This window comes from Pongo abelii, chromosome 5, assembly GCF_028885655.2.
Source record: "Pongo abelii isolate AG06213 chromosome 5, NHGRI_mPonAbe1-v2.0_pri, whole genome shotgun sequence".
Taxonomy (NCBI): Eukaryota; Metazoa; Chordata; class Mammalia; order Primates; family Hominidae; genus Pongo; species Pongo abelii.
In genome coordinates, this window is record NC_071990.2 from 27,433,988 (window position 1) to 27,452,266 (window position 18,279).

At 43.5% G+C, this 18,279-nt stretch overlaps 3 non-coding genes and 1 pseudogene across 3 annotated transcripts; 1 reads left to right on the plus strand and 3 right to left on the minus strand.

Moving 5' to 3' along the window:
• Positions 1–1,473: 1,473 nt before the first annotated feature.
• Positions 1,474–1,547, minus strand: TRNAQ-CUG (transfer RNA glutamine (anticodon CUG)). The gene has a single exon. It is a non-coding gene; the product is annotated as a tRNA-Gln (tRNA).
• Positions 1,548–9,271: 7,724 nt separating this feature from the next.
• On the minus strand, positions 9,272–9,352 carry TRNAS-AGA (transfer RNA serine (anticodon AGA)). The gene has a single exon. It is a non-coding gene; the product is annotated as a tRNA-Ser (tRNA).
• A 7,251-nt stretch (positions 9,353–16,603) lies between these two features.
• Positions 16,604–17,549, minus strand: LOC103890855 (CD83 antigen-like; annotated as a pseudogene).
• Positions 17,550–17,983: 434 nt separating this feature from the next.
• On the plus strand, positions 17,984–18,070 carry TRNAR-UCU (transfer RNA arginine (anticodon UCU)). Its single transcript is given in 2 exon segments — positions 17,984–18,020; positions 18,035–18,070. It is a non-coding gene; the product is annotated as a tRNA-Arg (tRNA).
• Positions 18,071–18,279: the final 209 nt, after the last annotated feature.

Genomic DNA, 18,279 nt, shown 5'->3' on the forward strand with positions numbered 1-18,279 from the left:
GGTTAGATTTATGAGTACCCAAAACAGATAAATAGCAGGTCCTATTTTTCAAGTACTTACTACACATCACCATCAAGGTCTTTACATGGCTTATAATTTGTAAATCCTCACAACATAGTCATTATACAGACTGGAAGGTCCACAGGCATGTACATATGGCCAAGGTCTCACAGCGAGAAGGCAGTAAGTTGTAACTTGAATTCATCTCTTGATTTTGGCTCCAAGACCCCAGCACCCAACAGGCGTCTCAGTCTTCTACCTGTACTGGGAATTAACACCACCTACCTCTATCATTCAGAGCTGGTTCACTGTTCTGACTTCATCCTGTCTCTACTGGTAATGAGGCCACAAAGTGGTATGATTTAAGCCGCTGGGTTTAGCCTGGGGTGGGATATTGCTGCCCATGGGGTGTTTGACGCATGAGTTATCTTCTTTATATATATATATGGTAAATAAACTTTATCTGTTTCTCAGAGATGACACTGCCAACAATCACAGATTTGCATACAATACTTTGATGCAGGGCATACCGCTCATCAGTCTACGGGAGTTTGTCTGTTTTTGAGTAGGGTGTTTCTTAACAGTTTATAAAGGGCTTGCCAACACATTAGACCATTTAAGCTACTGAACACTAGAGCCTGATAGCAAAAAATCCTTTTTCAGCCAACAGGATTTGGATGCACAGTACAAGACTGGTTTGACAGAAAGGTAAAAGACTATCTTGGCCCCAGAGATGGAGACAAATTGTACTTATGCTGCATATATCAGAAGTAAGTGAGGTAAAAACAACAACGACAAAAAAAAAAGAAAAAGAAAAAGAAAAGAAAAATAACTTTACAAAGGAAAGAATTACAAAGTTGCCCAAATTTTGCATTCGTAGTAATTAAAACCTCAGCTCTCCTGCATAAAGACCCAAGAGCAGATTCTTTTTATCAGCACTTCCTACTTCCTCCATCATGTTCAGGGGACAAAAATGTTTCCATGGACTTCACAAATTATTGAAAGAAACAATCCCTTCAGGACGGGCGCCATGGCTTACTCCTGTAATCCCAGTACTTTGGGAGATGGAAGCGGAAGGATAGCCTGAGCCCAGGAGTTCGAGACCATCCTGGGCAAAATAGCGAAAACCCTGTCTCCCTCCACAAAACAAACAAAAATTTAGCCGGCTGTGGTGGCGCGCACCTGTAGTCTCAGCTACCTGGGATCACCTGAGCCTGGGGAGGTCGAGGCTGTAGTGAGCTGTGATCCCGGAAAGTGGATTCTATTCCGCCTCCTCACCCAGAGGCAGATATATTGGGACTTGCATAGCTTCTTGGCCGTTCGACTAAGATCAAGTGTACTATCGGGAGTAGTAGGAATTCATGGAAGATATCAGGCCGAAAATTGATTTTGGTAATTTATGTAGCGACTGTTTTCCCTGGGGAAAACAAGAAGTAGGGAAAAGAATACATATGTATATGTATGTCCCTGAGCAGGTTCCACCGAGACTTGAACTACGGATACGCTGGATTCAGAGTCCAGGGTGCTAACCATTACACCATGGAACCCCTCTTGCTACTCTTCACCCAACAATTGCTCATGCTGGGTTATAGGCATTCTACTAAACGCATTTAATTTATCAAAGCAAAAATCCTTAGTTTATGCCCACTGAGAACATCCTTTCAAAGAAAACCCTGGGGGATCTATTTATTTATTTTTGCCGATTACATTGACCCATAAAGTCTCCCTTTCTCCTAACCCTCAATTAACTCAGAAACTTGGTGGTCCTGAGCCTTGCTTTCTTCATTAAGAAAAATTGAGCGACTTTTATACGTACCTGAACTGGACCGAACTTCTTCTATTCTTTCTGCAATTTAATGCTTAAAAGCTAGATTAAGTAGACGCTTCTAGTCCCCCATAAAAACGGGGAAATTAAGTCTTGGAGAACTCATGCCTTATCTGCAACTCTGCTCAATTTCAGACACGGGATATTTTTCTCCACATAGGTGAGTTATCAGGTTTATTGCCTCTAGGAAAACAACCTTTAATATGTTGATTCCAGGGAATTCACAAAATTATTGAAGGTTCAGTGCGATCGACTGAGAATTATTTAACTTTGGCCTTCTCTCTATCATGTAAACTAGTTGTAACAATTAAGAAAAAAAATTACTCAAGTGAAATTAAGCATAAAGCTGCTAAAAAAAAAAAACTCTTTAAATTGAGGCTGCGTGATTCACTAACCTCAATATTGTAAAGTGGAGGCAAATCTGCACCCACGCATGAAGCTATAACTCTAGTCAAACCGGTTCCCTGTGTCTCCCTGGTCTCGGAGAGGTTATGATGATACAATTTTGGGAGACTACAGACACAGCCATTTCTAGGTCAGGTGGAGTCAGCTAGGTTAAGAACGAGGTTCTTAGCCGGGCGTGTTGGTGGGCGCCTGTAGTCCCAGCTACTCGGAAGGCTGAGGCAGGACAATGGCGTGAATCCAGGAGGCAGAGCTTGCAGTGAGCTGAGATCGCGCCACTGCACTCCAGCCTGGGCGACAGAGCGAGACTCAGTCTCAAAAAAAAAAAACCAAAAAAAACAAAACAAAAAAAAAAAACAAAAAAACAAAAAAAAAAGAACGAGGCTCATTTTAAAGCAGGGGTTGATTGGAACCTTTACTGCAACTTCTACTCAGCATCATCCAGAGTTTCTCATAAGATAAATTGTATTTGAATTATATTTTCATCATTTCTTTTGAGGAAGGAAACGTGTAAAAGCATGTCTAAGTAAAAGTATTTATTTAAAGTCCCAGTGGATATTCTAAAGCCTGCGTAAATTGAACTCAGATTTTTTTCTCCTAGGCTTTTCTTATTGCAGTTGTTCACTTGGAGGTAGTGTCTGGGATTTCCAAATTATAGCTATTACATAAGCCATTCTCTATCCAGAATTTCTGGCTTCTAGGACATAAAGAGATGGAGAGGCCGGGCACGGTGGCTCACGCCTGTAATCCCAACATTTTGGGAGGCCGAGGCGGACGGATCACAAGGTCAGGAGCTCGAGACCAGCCTGACCAAAATGGTGAAACCCCGTCTCTACTAAAAACACAAAAATTAGCCGGGCGTGGTGGCGCACGCCTGTAATCCCAGCTACTCAGGAGGCTGAGACAGGAGAATCCCTTGAACCCAGGAGGCGGAGGTTGCAGTGAGCCGAGATAGTGCCACCGCACTCCAACCTGGGCAACAGAGCGAGACTCCGTCTCAAAAAAAAAAAAAAAAAAAAAAGATGGAGAGAAAAAAAAATCCAGGAGTTCATGGAAGTAAAAGCAGGAGCAGATAAAACCACAATTATAGTGTAATATTTTAGTGTAATATGCCTCTCTGAAAAACTAATAAAAACATAAATGGAAAAGTAACTGTAAAGCAAAATAATGCAGTTCATATAACATACATATATAGAGAACAGTGCACATATCGACTTCAGGATTCAAACTTTTTTCTTTTTTTTTTTTATTAAGTATTTATTGATCATTCTTGGGTGTTTCTCGGAGAGGGGGATATGGCAGGGTCATAGGATGATAGTGGAGAGAAGGTCAGCAGATAAACACATGAACAAAGGTCTCTGGTTTTCCTAGGCAGAGGTCCCTGCGGCCTTCTGCAGTGTTTGTGTCCCTGGGTACTTGAGATTAGGGAGTGGTGATGACTCTTAAAGAGCATGCTGCCTTCAAGCATCTGTTTAACAAAGCACATCTTGCACCGCCCTTAATCCATTTAACCCTGAGTTGACACAGCACATGTTTCAGATAGCACGGGGCTGGGGGAAAGGCCATAGATCAACAGCATCCCAAGGCAGAAGAATTTCTCCTAGACAGAACAAAATGGAGTCTCCTATGCCCGCCTCTTTCTACTCAGACACAGCAACAATCTGATCTCTCCTTCCTTTCCCTACACTTCCCCCCTTTCTTTTCAACATAACCGCCATCGTCCTCATGGTCCGCTCCCGATGGTCGCTGTCTCTTCGGGGCTGTTGGGTACACCTCCCAGACAGGGCGGCCGGGCAGAGGCGCTCCTCACCTCCCAGACAGGGCGGCCGGGCAGAGGCGCTCCTCACATCCCAGACGGGGCGGCCGGGCAGAGGCGCTCCTTACATCCCAGACGATGGGCAGCCGGGTAGAGGCGCTCCTCACCTCCCAGGCGGGGCGGCCGGGCAGAGGCGCTCCTCACTTCCTCCCAGACGGGGTGGCAGCCAGGCAGAGGCGCTCCTCACCTCCCAGAGGGAGCGGCCGGGCAGAGGCACTCCTCACTTCCTAGACGGGGTGGCCGGGCAGAGGCGCTCCTCGTCTCCCAGACGGGGCGGCCGGGCAGAGGCGCTCCTCACTTCCTCCCAGACGGGGTGGCAGCCAGGCAGAGGCACTCCTCACCTCCCAGACGGGGCGGCCGGGCAAGGCTCTCCTCACTTCCCAGACGGGGCAGCTGGGCAGAGGTGCTCCTCACATCCCAGACGGGGCGGCTGGGCAGAGGTCCTTCTCACTTCCCAGATGGGGCGGCCGGGCAGAGGCGCTCCTCACTTCCTCCCAGACGGGGTGGCAGCCAGGCCGAGGCGCTCCTCACCTCCCAGACAGGGCGGCCAGGCAGAGGCGCTCCTCACTTCCCAGACAGGGCGGCCGGGCAGAGGCGCTCCTCACATCCCAGACGGGGCGGCCAGGCAGAGGCGCTCCTCACTTCCCAGACGGGGCGGCCGGGCAAAGGTGCTCCTCACCTCCCAGACGGGGCGACCGGACAGAGGCGCTCCTCACATCCCAGACGACGGGCGGCGGTGCAGAGACGCTCCTCACTTCCTAAACGGGATGGCGGCCAGGCAGAGGCTCTCCTCACTTCTCATACGGGGCGGCCGGGCAGAGGGCCTCCTCACATCCCAGACGATGGGCGTCCAGGCAGAGACGCTCCTCATTTCCTAGACGGGGTGGCGGCGGGGCAGAGGCTGTAATCTTAGCACTTTAGGAGGCCAAGGCAGGCGGCTGGGAGGTGGAGGCTGTAGCGAGCCGAGATCACGCCACTGCACTCCAGCCTGAGCAACACTGAGCATCGAGTGAGTGAGACTCCGTCTGCAATCCCAGCACCCCGGGAGGCCGAGGCGGGCAGATCACTCGAGGCCAGGAGCCGGATACCAGCCCGGTCAACACGGCGAAACCCCGTCTCCACCAAAAATACAAAGACCAGTCAGGCGTGGCGGCGCGCGCCCGCAATCCCAGGCACTCGGCAGGCCGAGGCAGGAGAATCACAGGAGCCCGAGGCAGGGAGGTTGCAGCGAGCCGAGATTACGGCAGCACAGTCCAGCCCCGGCAACAGAGGGAGACCGAAAAAGAAGGAGAGGGAGACCGAAGAAAGAGGAGAGGGAGACGGAGAGGGAGAGGGGGAGGGGGAGGGGGAGGGAGGGGGAGGGAGGGGGGAGGGGGAGGGAGAGGGGGAGGGAGAGGGGGAGGGAGAGGGGGAGGGAGAGGGGGAGGGAGAGGGGGAGGGAGAGGGAGGGAGAGGGAGAGGGAGAGGGAGAGGGAGAGGGAGAGGGAGAGGGAGAGGGAGAGGGAGAGGGAGAGGGAGAGGGAGGAGTGAAACTTTTTTCAAACACACATCGAATTATCAAATTTGACATTTTACCAGACCATAAAGCAATGCTCCAAAAACATAACAGGGTTAGATACAAGCTATTATTTTACAGCAATAAAACTGTGTCAGAAATCAAAACATAAAAATTAAAAATTGTATTTATTTGCAAAATGATAAAAACACTTCTAAATAATTCATGGTTTAAAGAAAAAATGTCCATCAAAATTAGGCCCTATTTTGAAATAAATGATAATAAAAATAGTACATATCAAAATATGTAGTATGCAGCTAGAAATGCACTAAGAAATCCTTAAATACTATAGTATATAAATAAAATAAGATTAGTGATCTAAGCTTGTATTGCATGAAATTAGTGACCAATCAATAATTTACTCCCAAGAGAATTTTAGAGAAAGAAATAATGAGGCAAAGAGCAGATATTAATGCATTATTAATGCAAACAGCAGACATTAATATGAAATAGAGATGATCAACAAAGTCAATAAAGTGGTCATCTTTTTATCTTTTTTGATTTTTATTGTGGTAAAATACACAAAACATAAAAGTTATAACCTTAACCATTTGGAAGTGTACAGCTAAGTGGCATTAAGTATGTTGCATTATTTTGCAACCATCCCCACCATCTATCTCCAGAAATTTTTACATCTTCCCTATACCTGTTAACCAATAAGTCCCCATTTCCCCTGCATTTTTAGTTACAATAATATCAGGTTTTTGGAAAGAGATTGATAAATTCATTAAAAAAATATGAAAGTGAAAAGGACTAAAGTAGCCTAACTCATCTTGAAAAAGGAAAGCAAAGTTAGAAGACTTACTTTACCAAACAGAAAGATAGAAATGTAACATAATTTTAAAAAACATGACATTGCCCAAAGATAGACAATAGCACGACATAGAATCCAGTCTTTGAATAAATGGTGAATATCTAGAAGAAAAAAAAGTGATCAGATGATTATCTACAAGGAAAAAAAATTAAATTTACCTCTTTCACATTATCCACTAAGCCAATTCCAGATTGACTGTAGATCTGAATATAAAAGTAAGCAAACAAAGCTTGTAGAATACAACATCGGGGAATATCTTTATGACTTTGACCCAAGGAAATATTTTCTAGACTTGATGCTAAAAGCGTTAGTCATAAAGGGCAATCCTTCCCATCTAGATCTTCAAGTCCTTCAGTTCTGAGAATTTTTCTTATATTTCTTCATAAAATTATCCTCCATTTTTCCTTTGTCTTGCTGGAACTCCCAGTAATCAGATGATATTGAATCTCTGGAATGGGTTGTCCAATTTTCTTTCCACTACTATTTTCCATCTTTGATGTTTTCCTACTGTTTTTGAAGTAATTCTAAATTGTAACTTCCAAATTTTTCATTAAATGTTTTTCTTTTCCCCTGCTACTTTATTCTTTATTTCTAGGAGATCTTGTTTCATTATCATAAAAAGATAGTATCCCAAGTTCCTATTTCCAGGTGAGATGAAGTGTGTTTTACATTTTTTCTCCTATCAAACACAACTATAAGTTATGGGCAGAATGCATGAAATAATTATTGGAAGACTCTGATAATAAAAGAGTAAACAAAAGAGTGTAAGGATGGAAAAAGAACACCAGAATTATCCTATGTGTTCTCCCCAGATTGAGTATAGATGTAATGCAATTGCTATCAAAATTCCAGTGGAATTTTTTGGAGATAGAGAAAAGCTGATTCTAAACTTTATATGGATAGATGAAAGAATTAGAATAGCTAAATCAATTTTGAAAAAATGCAGTGAATAGTCACATTACCTGGTTTTAAGATTTAATACAAACTTCAGTAATCACGATAGTAAGGTATTGGCAGAAATATAAACATGTAGATCAATTGATCAGAACTGAGATTCCCAGAAATAAATTTACACAAATATGGCGAATTGATTTTTGACAAAGGTGCAAATAAAATAAATGAAGAAATTAAAATTGTTCAACAAATAATATTGGGACAATGGGCTATCCATATGCAAAGGAAAGAAGGAAAGGAGAGAAAAGGAGAGAAAGAAAGGAAGGAAAAAAAGTAAGGAAGGCGTGGAAGGAAGAAGTGGAAGGAAAAGTGGAAGGAAGAAAGAAAAGAAATCCTAACCACAAGTCTCACAATTTATACAAAAATTAACTAAAAAATTGATCATATATGCAAATGTAAACATAAAACTATAAAACTGTTAAAAGAAAACATAACAGAATATCCACATGACCTTGAGTTGGGTGATGAGTTCTTAGATATGACACTTTCCAAAAAAGAAAAAAAAATACATTGGACTTAATCAACTTTTAACACATTTGTTCTGCAAAAGAAACTGTTAAGACACTAAAAAAGTAAAGACTGGCAGAAAATATTTGTAAGTCATGTATCTGATAGAGAAATTGTATCTAGAATATATAAAGAATCCTTAAAACTCAACAATAAGAAAACAACCCAATAAAAATTGGGTAAAGGCATAAACACTTTACCAAACAGAGTATAAGGATGGCAAATAAGCACACAAAAAGATGTTTGACATCATTAGCCATTATGAAATGCAACTTCTTTTTTCACAATTGCCCCATACTGGAAACAAATGTCACACAACACAAATGTCCTTCAATGAGTGGATAAACTGTGGTACACCCGTGCAATGGAATTCTATTCAAGAGCAAAAAGGAATGAAATTTTGATATTTGTAACAACTTGGGAAAATCTTTATTTATTTCTTTTTATTGAGACGGAGTCTTGCTCTGTAGCCCAGGCTGGAGTGCAGTGGCGCGATCTAGGCTCACTGCAAACTGCGCCTCCCGGGTTCGCGCCATTTTCCTGGCTCAGCCTTCCGAGTAGCTGGGACTACAGGCGCCCGCCACCACGCCCGGCTAATTTTTTGTATTTTTAGTAGAGACGGGGTTTCATCCTATTAGCCAGGATGGTCTCCATCTCCTGACCTCGTGATCTGTCCTCCTCGGCCTCCCAAAGTGCTGGGATTACAGGCGTGAGCCACCGCTCCCTGCCAACTTGGGTAAATCTTAAGTCATTATGCTAAGCAAAAGAAGCTGATCTCAAAAAGTTACATACTGTATGATTCCATTTCTACGACATTTTCCAAAAGGCCCAAATATACAAATGGATAGGGTATTTATGATTGTCAGCTGCTATGTGTGGGATTAGGATGAGACTATAAAGGAACAGTGCTAGGGAGGCTTATGGATTGATAGAACTGGTGTGTATCCTGATATGGTAATGGCCATGTGTATATTCATGTAAGTGCTTTTTAAAAGTCAATTTTACTTAATACTTTTTAAAAATACAGATAGCTCCCATTTGTGGTGTAGACTATATATACTCCATGGTTTCTGTGAATAACACTTTCACCAAGCTCTTGAAAGAGCTTACTTTGAGCAGGGTTTGGAGGAGAGAAAACCCGGTGAGACCCTGGAGCACTGCACGTTGCCAGTGAAGGAGGATTACTGAGGTTACTAGTTTATTTACTTCGGGCAGCTCAGCGACATTCTGACAGCAAACACATACACCTCCAAGGTAGAATTAGAGACGAGCTAACGATGATATAAGTGCTTGTGTTCGTTCCGCCTTACATTAACCAGAGGGGCGAAAGATGATACAAGTGCTCCTATATTTTCCGTATTACATTAACCTGACCCCATTTTAGGGTAAAATTTCAAACGTAGTCGGCAGGATTCGAACCTGCGCGGGAGACCCCAATGGATTTCTAGTCCATCGCCTTAACCACTCGGCCACGACTACAGACAGTCATAACGATATAACTACAGACATGACAGAACTTTGGAATCACTAAGATGAGTGTATCCACCACACAAGCATCTTTATTTTGAACAAACCGGGTCAATTCAACAACCAGCTCCCCTGGGGGCAAGTTTGGCTCTGTGCTGGTTGCTGGAGTCCTCGAAACTGAAAACAGATTTACTCACCACGGAGGTGGAGCCCGGCCTTAATCCTAGTTTTAAACCTGGGACCTTCTGCTAGACGATGGGACCTTCTGCTAGAACTTCCAGAAGACCAACCTCCTCGCTGAATGACACTGTTGCTTAATGGATTTCAGAGAAGGAAATGCTCCCTCAGCTAAGCTGAGGGAGAGAAAAAAGATACAAAAAACCTCTGGATCTTCTCACTTGGTGCCCCTAAGCGCCTAAATGTAAACCTAAAATATTTATCTCATTGTATTTGGGAAATTGTTTCGCAAATGACAATGCGCTTTCACTTTCCAGACGGGTTAAGAAGAAATTTGCAAGTAAAGCCGGCCCATGAGTTCTTTTCCTGGGAAATCCTAGATCCTAATAGATGCTAGTTACTTTCTAAAAAATTGACTACTTGGTTTAATTTTGTGAACAATGCAATGGTTGATCAAACCAAATTTAACCAATAAAGCACATTTCCAGTTCTCCTTTTTACGTTTGTAACTCACCAGTTCCTTTAGCAGAATGCCCAGATGTTCTATAGAAATGAAATGAAATGAAAAAAACAAAAAACAAAAAACTCTAAATGTGGGTGCCAGATCCCAAGATGCATAGATGTACAGGTCCCACTTTATGGTCAGAAAAATGTTAATCGGCAAAATGAATTTGATGCATCTTGAGAAAGCTAATTGTTTGGTTTTAATATATTATATTTAACCAGAAGTAACAAAGTGCCTTTTACGTAGCATTCTATTTAATTCATATATCACTGAGAAAGTTTTTTCCAGAAAACTAAATCTTTTTCAAAATCAAATAATTTCCTTTTATCTGTACCTAGAGAAGGTTAATTATGTCATGACTGATAAACAGAATAAATGTGGTCATGGAAAGTAAGAATGCATCACACTTACTTTCTATATATAGATCTTTATATCGAACCAGAGCATTACTAATGGGTTTTTCCATTGGCCATCTTTGGAAAACGTCCAGTCATTTGCTTTAAAAGATTGTATAATGTATTTTAAATCTTTATTTTCAGCTGGGCGTGGTGGCTAACACCTGTAATCCCAGCACTTTGGGAGACCGAGGCAGGTAGATCACCTGAGGTTAGGAATTCCAGACCAGCCTGACCAATATGATGAAACCCTGTCTCTACTAAAAATACAAAAATTAGCTGGGCGTGGTGGCATACGCCTGTAATCCCAGCTACTCGTGAGGCTGACACAGGAGAATTGCTTGAACTCGGGAGGCCGAGGTTGCAGTGAGCCGAGATTGCGCCATTGTACTCCAGCCACTCCAGCCTGAGCAACTAGAGTAAAACTCTATCTCAAAAATAAATAAATAAATATTTATTTATTTTCTGCTTGTCCCTTTAGGACTATTTTTGGAGCAGGCCTCTGTCATGAGGGTTTCTGAAAAATTATTTGAAAGTCGCAATCTTTTGTTATGAATAAAAAGTTTATAAGAATTTTTAATCAAAATATATATGCAAAATAATGTTTAAAGTTTGATTAAATATTCTCAGGTGAGAAGGACAAACAAGGCTTCATGAATTCTACATACCTCTAAATGCTCATTAGAGGTAACATGCTCATTAGAGGAATTATTTCAGTAACAAATTCAAAAAGCATATGACTGTGAAAGTTACTGAACAAGACAGTTGATCAAACCAAGGACTGCTTAAGGAAAACATTCAACGACATCAAAGTCCTTGGATCTACCTTTCAAGGATTCATCTTTCTTGTGTCAATGTGTAAGATAAATGTCTTTCTTTCTCTCTCTCTCTCTTTCTTTTCTTTCTTTTTTGAGACGGAATTTAGCTCTTGTTGCCCAGGCTGGAGTGCAATGGCATGATCTCGGCTCACCGCAACCTCCGTCTCTCGGATTCAAGCGATTCTCCTGCCTCAGCCTCCCGAGTAGCTGAGATTACAGCCATGCGCCACCACGCCCCGCTAATTTTGTATTTTTAGTAGAGACGGTGTTTCTCTATGTTGATCAGGCTGGTCGCGAACTCCCAACTTCAGGTGATCCGCCAGCCTGGGCCTCCCAAAGTGTTCGGATTAGAGGCATGAGCCACCGCGCCCGGTCTTAATCTTAATTAATTAAAAAAACTTGCCGGGCGCGGTGGCTCACGCCTGTAATCCCACTATTTTGGGAGGCTGAGGCGGGCGAATCACCTGAGAACGGGAGTTCGAGACCAGCCTGACCAAAAAGGAGAAACCCCATCTCTACTAAAAATACAAAAAAAATTTAGCTGGGCGTGGTAGCGCATGCCTGTAATCCCAGCTACTCGGAAGGCTGAGGGAGGAGAAACGTTTGAACCCGCGAGGCGGAGGTTGCGGTGAGCCGAGATCATGCCACTGCACTCCAACCTGGGCAACAAGAGCGAAACTCCTTCAAAAAAAAAAAAAAAAAAAAAAGAAAGAAAAAGAAAAACTTGCGTAATGATAGCTAACTCACACTTGGGGGTGTGGAGGGGAGGAGAAAGAACACTCCTAATCCCACCTCCCCAAAACCAGCAATAGTAGCACATTGGTCTCTTTTCCTCCTCTCCCCATATTTTGAAGTCATATAGAACATAAAGTGTGCCAACATCCTCCAGCCAAAAATATTCAGAAATACACCTGTAGTTGAACAAATTAGGTTTATTATTCCTTACAGCAAGCAAGAACACACACCATAAGGAAGCGTAGGGCATCTCGGTAAGATTATTATAAAATATTAATACTTACAGGATCTACACATCTTGTGTTAGGTGATTTTAGGGGAAGTTTTAAAGAAGCAGAGATTGTTCTTGATTAGATGCTGTCTGAAAGCAGAGGGTAATTCTGTAATTAGATAGCTTAACAGATCTTATCTAGAAGGAGGAAAAACAGAGCTAGACTAGCTTCTTGGAAAACCTGTTCCCTGGAACTGTGCGTTTTCTTTTGCCTCCTATGTCCTCCCTCCCTTGGAAAGAGACTTCTTTGGAACACTCGTCCCTCCTTCACTAAGGAGCAGAGCGTGAACTTTTTCTGAAGGAGAGACAGTCACAGAATCCTCCTTTTTCAGTTATGCTCCTCTGGTCAGCTCTTCACAGACTCTGCCGGCTTTCCTGTTCAAATACACTTTTGTTTTGGGGTTTTTTGGTCTGTTTGTTTTTTGACACGAAGTCTCACTCTGTCTCCCAGTCTGGAGTGTGCAGTGGCGCGATCTCGGCTCACTGCAACTTCCGCCTCCCGGGTTCAAGTGATTCTCGTGCCTCAGCCTCCTGAGTAGCTGGAATTACAGGGGCGCACCACCACGCCGAGCTAATGTTTTTGTATTTTTAGTAGAGATGGGGTTTCACCATGTTGGCCAGACTGGTCTCAAACTCCTGACCTCAAGTGATCCGCCCACCTCGGCCTCCCAAAGAGCTTTGATTACAGGCGTGAGCCACCACGCCCGGCCTCAACTGCACTTTTGAATACATAGTAATCCTTTGAGCTAGGGAAGAAGCAGCCTAGGTTAATGCCATCAGAGTCATAGTCCCAAAGATGATGAGAAATGAGAGTCAAATCACACTTAATTGGAAAGAAATTGGATTTTTAAAAATCTACAAGCAAAACTGAATCCACTAAAAATTAGATAGCTCAAATTTATTTTCCTTTTTTTTTTTTTTCTTTTCGAAACCGATTCTCGCTCTGTTGCCAGGCTGGAGTGCAGTGGTGATCTTGGCTCACTGAACCTCCGCCTCCTGGGTTTAAGCGATTCTTGTGCCTCAGCCTCCCGAGTAGTGCCCGCCACCACGCCCGGCTAATTTTTGTATTTTCAATAGAGACGGGGTTTCACCATGTTGGCCAGGATGGTCTCCATCTCCTGACCTCGTGATCTGCCCTCCTCGGCCTCCCAAAGTGTTGAGATTACAGGCGTGAGCCACCACGCCTGGCCTCAAATTTCATGTTAGTAAGAATTATGTTAAATGCCTCCCTTCTGCAGCGTAGAGACCACAGAGGGAAATTCTTCACTTTAGAGAATGAGAGCCTTTCTGTGGGCTTCATAAAAGACTCAGTAAAAAGAAAAAGAGATTCGGAGGCTTATTGGCTGGTTTTCAATTCTGAAGAAGGAAGGGTGGTTCCTCTCCAAGGAACTAAGGGCTCCATGGGCAGTGTGGTCCGTGGAAGAAACCAAGTTCTGAGAAAGCGATGCTGGCCGGGAGGGGAGAGGGGAGTGGGAAGCGAGTGTGCCCCGAAACCCGTGATAAGTAACCTGGGCTTCGAGGCTCTAGGGATGCAAGAACTTTTCCCCTAAGCTCAATCTTCAGCTCCGGTTTAAAACTCCTTTCTGCGTTGCGTTTTTGCAAACCGTTCAGAGCTTGTATTTTGCTTTGTTTTCTTTCTGCAAATTTCAGAATTAATTACAGTATTTTCTTTTCTGGATGCGATATAAAGTTGAGAGGTCATCGGGCCAGAAAAGTTCCTCACTGTCTATAGTTAACTAGCGTGTAGGGACGAATGAATGACCTTAAAGCTCTTAACCATGGGATTCGATCTCGCCGTGGAGGCATGGATTCTAACCCTCCAGTGACGGTCATATTTGCTTCTGTCACATTGCACCAAGCCATCTTTGGGTCGCAGATCGCCTGAGATTTCTTCTCTTCCCTCCACAATTCTCCTCCTGTTTCTCAGACCACAAATGGTAGCCCGTTTCACGTCGCCAAACTTGGATTCTCCCGCGCTTGAGCGTCACTTTCAACCACTTCATTCCTTTCTGTCCAGGACGACAAGAAGCCACTTAATTGATCGCCCCTAACGGAGCAAGTACCGCTGGGCCACACTGTCTCACTGAAAGGCGGAAAAGCAAAGAAAATGGCGTTTTTACATCTCAGTCCAAACAGCCGCTAAAAGAAAATTCCCAAGTTAGAAAATCTGGGAGCGTTCTAAAGCCACCTGGACGCAGTAAATTTGTGCCACAATGTCATCGTTTGCTCTGTGAGCTTGTTGACAAAACGCACGAAACTTGTTCTTAAACACAAACAAAAACCACAGATATGAAAAAGAACGAACAAGAAGGGCCTATCTTTCGAGAGAAAACGCTGGACTGGAGCTAGAGGAAAGGGACTTACGGGGCTCGGCTATGTATTAAAAATACCATCCAATGTCAAATGTTGGAAGTTCCTCAAATTCCATTCTGTGAAATCAACTGTCCCAAGCATGGAGTTGGAGAGGCCAGATTAAATGAGATATGGATTTTGATCCTTGGTCAAACTATTCTTTTTTTCCCCCACATGTATACATTTAATAACATGAAAGCTATGAAAGATGCAAAAACACAAAATGAACTTAGTATCCCTTTTACACCCTAATATCAGTGGGGGCAAGGAACACACAACTAAAGCAATAAAATGTCTTTGGAAAACAGGAAGGGAAGGGCCCAAGCTTGATCAGAGAAACCCAACAATTGCTAAAATAGCAGTGCAGCATTTAGTGAAGTCCCTTCTGCCAGTGGCTCCCATATGTCCATATCTTGGAATGCTTTTGGCTGTTGCTTCAAGAACAGACCATGGACCTGGCCTCCTAGCTTCCCCAAAGGAATTCCTGCAGAAGACTATGGGAAAAGCTTCTTTGTGATCTTTGTTTGGAATGATGGAAAACATGAGAAGTGAAAGGTATCCTCCCATGCCCAGAACACCACCATAATAGCGAGGATAATGACTCAATGGAGTTTCTTTTTTTAATTGTATTTTTATGTTTTTCTAATAATCTTAACATGTACATTTTTTTTTTAATAATCTTAAGATGGAAGTTTCAAATTTGCATAATGCTTTATACCTTTTCAAAGCATTTTCACATTATTTTATTTTATTTATTTGTTTGAGATGGAGTCTGGCTCTGTCACCCAAGATGGAGTGCAGTGGCGCCATCTCTGCTCACTGCAACCTCCGCCTCCCAGGTTCAAGCGATTCTCCTGCCTCAGCCTCCCAAGTAGCTGGAACTATAGGCATGCGCCACCATGCCCGGCTTATTTTTGTATTTTTAAGTAGAGATTGGGTTTCACCATGTTGGCCAGGCTGGTCTCGAACTCCTGACCTCAGGTGATCCTCTCGCCTCAGCCTCCCAAAGTGCTGGGATTACAAGCATGAGCCACAGCGCCTGGCCTCATGTATGGTATTTTAATCAGCCCATGCAATAGCCTTTTGACTTACAACAAAGAAAGCAGAAACCATAAGGAACTTGCCTTAGATCATACAGCCAGTTAGTGGGACAATGGGGCGAGCATCCACAGTGCATGGTTGGCCCAGCATTTCCAGCCCATCATTAAATACCTCTCTATCCTGTTGTCACCTTCTCGGACTTCTCACTCTCCATATCCGGGCTGCTTGTCAGTTCACAATGCAATCTAACTATATAGTTTTCAAAAGGAGAAAAATACAAATCCTTCTTTGACAAGTACATAAAGATGCAAAAATAATTGTGGCACTCTTCTTTATTGCTTGTTTATAGATGTCTTTCCCAGATGAAACACCCTGCTGGGGAATAATCCTGCTGGAATAATTACCCAGTCCTGCTGGGGAATAATCCATTGAACTGTTATTTCTTTGTACACAGAATATTCCTTAGTAATAGCAAGACCCTCACGCCAGGAAATTATTTGCTAAATATTTCCCACTGTCTCACAGCTTGATCTTCCAATTTCTCCCAGACATAAAGCATCTGGGCTGGTATGATAAAACACAGTACATTAAAAAAGATGTTCCCCAGATGTAGAAGAGGACAGCTGTCCTCAGGATCTGTCACGGGGCCAGCTGGGGGCATTCGTCTTTCCCCAAGACCCTTTTCCAGCTGCATCTCAGCATAGCTTTTATATGACCAGATAGCTGCATAAATCGCTAAAAAGATAGCCATGGAGAAATAGTGGTGACTCCATGCTATGTGGTCATGTGATGACTTTCAAGGCCTGCTCATAGAAAAATGGGGTGGGATGAACCACTTTCCAGTGTTTTCACTCAGATGAAGGACTTTACAGGACTCACACTTCTTCAGTGTAGGACTCATTCTCTTCTCCAGTGTGACAGACACACCGAGTCCTCAGCTTTAGGAAAAAAAATCTGTAGAAATCCTACTTATACCAGTTCTGTCTTGCAAGGAATTACTGGCCCGAAATGTTGATTTGGGGAGGTAACTGGGAGAAAAGCTCATTCCATGCCGGGTTTAGAAAAATCTGGGTAAATACTCTGTAGTCATGCAAACTTACAAGTGAAAATGATGAGTGTTAAGTAGAAAACGACCAGAGACAACAACAGCAAAATCCCAACTCTGCGTTTCTTTTTCTTTTTTCTTTCTTTCTTTTCTTTTTTTCTTTTTCTTTTTTTTTTTTTTTTTTTTTTGAGACAGAGTCTCGCTCTGTCACCCAGGCTGGGGGTGCAGTGGTGCAGTCTCGGCTCACTGCAACCTCTGCCTCCCTGGTTCAAGCGAATCTCCTGCCTCAGCTTCCTGAGTAGCTGGATCTACAGGCGCGCACCACCATGCCCGGCTAATTTTTGTATTTTCAGTAGAGATGGAGTTTCACCATGTTGGACAGGCTGGTCTCAAACTCCTGACTTCGTGATCCGCCCACCTCGGCCTCCCAAAGTGCTGGGATTACAGGTGTGAGCCACCGTGCCAGGCTCCAGCTTTGTGTTTCTTAAAATTCTCTACGGTGTTTAGGGCATCCTGTCACTCTCAGGATCACCTTGCCACTTAGGTTTCTCTGCCCTTCCGGTGCCTGCAGAGTGCACTTGTATGTCCACGGGTTGCAGCTGGTAGTGTTTCGGATCTTCAAGGAATAGGGTCTTTCACTGGGACCCCAGAAGAGCCGTTTTGGCCCTTCTGAAGATAGCGCTGTCCTCTGAGGCGCAGATCTTCCTGGGGTGCCTCCACCCTCTCTTCACCGCCCTCCAATAGCTTGACCCAGGAGACCATGTAGGGTACCTGCGGTTCCCAGGGGACGGTGCAGGGCAAGTCCACATACTCAGAGCAAGCCATCTGCACCTCCCATGTTGCGGGCGCCAGGCTATAGGGTTTACTGGTTTATTATAAAGGATATCGCAAAGGATACAAATGAAGAGACACGCAAGGCAAGGTATGGGAGAAGGGGCGCCGAGCTTCCAAGCACTCTCTGGGTCTGCCACCCTCCAGAAACCTCCACGTGTTCAGCTGTCCGGAAGCTCTCCAATTGTTCTGGAGACGGAGTCTCGCTTTTTTTTTTTTTTTTTTTTTTTTTTTTTTTTTTTTTTTTCCTGAGACGGAATCTCGCTAAATTTTTCTTTATCTCTTGGCACAAGTGAAAATAGTTATTGAAAGGCTCAGTAACTCCTCCGTGTCAGGGATTGCGTATCCCTTGTGTTCTCATTTTTGTGTTTATTGAACTTTCACGGTGACTGGAGCAGAATGTTTTCAGGAAACTTATTACATGAATAGTCAAATTAATTAGCAACCTCAGGACGAAAGGTGGAGCACAAGCAGGCTCTGTGGCGCAATGGATAGCGCATTGGACTTCTAGCCTAAATCAAGATATTCAAAGGTTGCGGGTTCGAGTCCCGCCAGAGTCGTATGTTTATTTTGTGATCTGAGTGGATACCTGCGCCAGTAATTTCTCCTTATATTAATTAATTGGACGTTTTACCCAGTCAGCGAATCCCATTTTCCTGTAATTTATTTTCTGCTTGTAGTGTTAACATCTGAGGAGCTTCTTCAGAAACGTTGCCACGTATAGACGTCTGCAGTCACTACTAGATGACCAAATCAAAGGTAAAATAAT